Below are 2,371 nucleotides of genomic sequence, written 5' to 3'. Positions count from 1 at the left end.
GTGACAACTTCGGTAAATGGAAGAGAAAGGTGAAGTTGCTTGAGCATGTCAATAAATCTTCTAAATTGTTCATCTAACTTGTGTCTCATGAATTTTTGTGGTTAAGGAAGCTTGGGTTTCACAATTTCTGTCTCCTCTCTCACCTCACTAGGTGTCTCAATCACAACCTCACTCAAAGATGCACCATCTCTCTCTTCCTTTACTAAAACCTCCTTGGGAACTTCCTTAGTTTCACTCTTCTTAGACAAACTCTCCTCAAGAACCTTACCACTTCTTGTAATAATAACATTCACAGGTCTCTTGGGATCTAGGCCTTGGGAAGGTAAAGAGGAAGGACTAGCATGGTTTTTCAAAGCATTGGCAAGTTGAGAAATTTGGTTTTCAAGCATCTTATTATGAGTCATCATTTCAATTGAATTTCTTGTCACTTATGGCCATGTAAGTGTTCAACAACTTTGTTTTATTCTCAATGATTTCCTCCAAATTAGTCTTAGAGGAAGAGGGTTGTAAATAGGAATTATAACCTTAAGTTTTTAGAACAAATCCGGGTGGAGGGCCTCTTTGAGCGTTGTTTTGAAAATTGCCCCTACCTTGTTTGTTCCAATTACCCCTATTTTTATTTTGAACATAACCTTGATTACGGTTACCACTACCTTGATTCTGATTTCCATAACCTTGGTTTTGATTACCATAATTTTGGTTTTGATTTTGGCTATTATAACCTTGATTGTTATAGTTACCTCGAGAACGTTGGTTCCCTTGGTTCCTATAACCACCACCTTGGTTATAGTTGTCAAAATTACCTTGTTTTTGATAATTCCTATTCCATTGACCCCTTTGATTGTCAAACTTGTGCACATTATTATTATTTAACACATAGTTCACATGCTTACTCTCATTGCTATCAAAATCATCATTACTATCCGGAAAAGCATGAGGGCAATCACAAGAATCATGATCATATGAACCACACACATCATAAAACAAACAACCACTAGCCATGTTACTAGAAGAAGGAGGGGGATGAGAGTTAGAATATGTACCTCTCCCCTTAAATTGGGAGGGAAGATTTGAAGCTTGGGAAGAAGAACTCTCCAATTTTTCCTTGATAGCAATCATTTCCTTCCCCAAGTTTGTCATTTGTGAGGAGAGATTGTTGATTGCATTTAGATGATCAACCGAGTACACCAAAGAGCTACTCTTGCTAGTTTAATCCCTCTTACCATCTTGCCAATCTCTATAGTACCTCACACCACATCCTCAATGATGTCTACCACTACCACTTCCTCTTCCGTCCTATTCATGATGGGACCTCTTGCTCCACCATCAAGGAATGACTTGCCTTGGGCACTTAGGCCTCCATAGAAAATTTAAATAATTTGATAGGTTGGAATTCCGTGGTGAGGACACTCCCTTTGATACTCTTTGTATCTCTCCCATGCTTCATAGAGGCTCTCACTTGGCTTTTGTTTTAAACCTTGAATCAAAGCTCTAACCTCCGCCGTTTTCTTTTGTGGATAGAAACGAGATAGAAATTCCATGGTAACCTCATCCCATGTCCTTAGAAAATTCGGCTTAACCTCCTTGTCTAGCCATTCCAAAGCACGCCCTATGAGAGAAAAGGGAAAGAGGTTGAGGCGGATGAATTCTTGGGAAATTCCGTTCACCTTGATAGTATTGCAATTATTTTCGAATTCCTTGAGATGGTTTAGTGGGCTTTCATGCTTGGGCCCACTAAATTGTCCCCTCTCTATGAAAGTGATCATTGTCGGCCTAATTTCAAAATTATTTGCCGGTGTTGTAGGTGGAGAAATCCCACTCTCAAATCTTTATGCATCGGGAATCCCCAATTCCTTCAACATGTTGGGGTTTGGTAAGTCCAACTTACCGCGGAAACAACCCCGACCCAAAGAACCACTCGCAATTAATAAAACCATAAAAAATAACAAATAAACATAAAAGGATAAATCGGAATTTACCTTTGACGCGTGCTTTGCCCTCAAAGTCAGGCTCTTACTTGAAAGCTTTTAGCCCTGCTCACACAAGAGCCACCAACAAAAGTCCACCCGCAAAAACTACTAGCGACTTTAAGGTCCGTTACCTCGAGGTTAGCGAGGTCTGACCAAAACCCGAGTATTATGTGAGTTTAAGAGTTTTTGCTAATGCAATGCTCTATTGAACTCCTACTCAAGCACTCTTCCCAAAAACCCAAGATGGGTATTTATAGGCAAGAGGGAGAGTGGGAATTTCTATCCCATCATTGTAGGAGTCATGAAATTCCACAATTTATTTTAAAGCTAAATTAAAATAAATAAGCAAACTAATAATAAATCTACAAGTGGCACTATCATATGTAAAGGGTGGTGAGGAC

The 2,371-nt window shown here is 39.4% G+C and overlaps 1 non-coding gene across 1 annotated transcript; it reads left to right on the top strand.

The window, feature by feature from the left end:
- Window positions 1–1,392: 1,392 nt before the first annotated feature.
- On the top strand, window positions 1,393–1,499 carry LOC145637419 (small nucleolar RNA R71). Its single transcript, XR_014114205.1, has one exon. It is a non-coding gene; the product is annotated as a small nucleolar RNA R71 (small nucleolar RNA).
- Window positions 1,500–2,371: the final 872 nt, after the last annotated feature.

Source organism: Chenopodium album, chromosome 6 (assembly GCF_948465745.1).
Source record: "Chenopodium album chromosome 6, dcCheAlbu1.1, whole genome shotgun sequence".
NCBI lineage: Eukaryota > Viridiplantae > Streptophyta > Magnoliopsida > Caryophyllales > Amaranthaceae > Chenopodium > Chenopodium album.
Note: the sequence above shows the minus strand (reverse complement) of the source record. Positions and strands in the feature narration are given on the sequence as shown.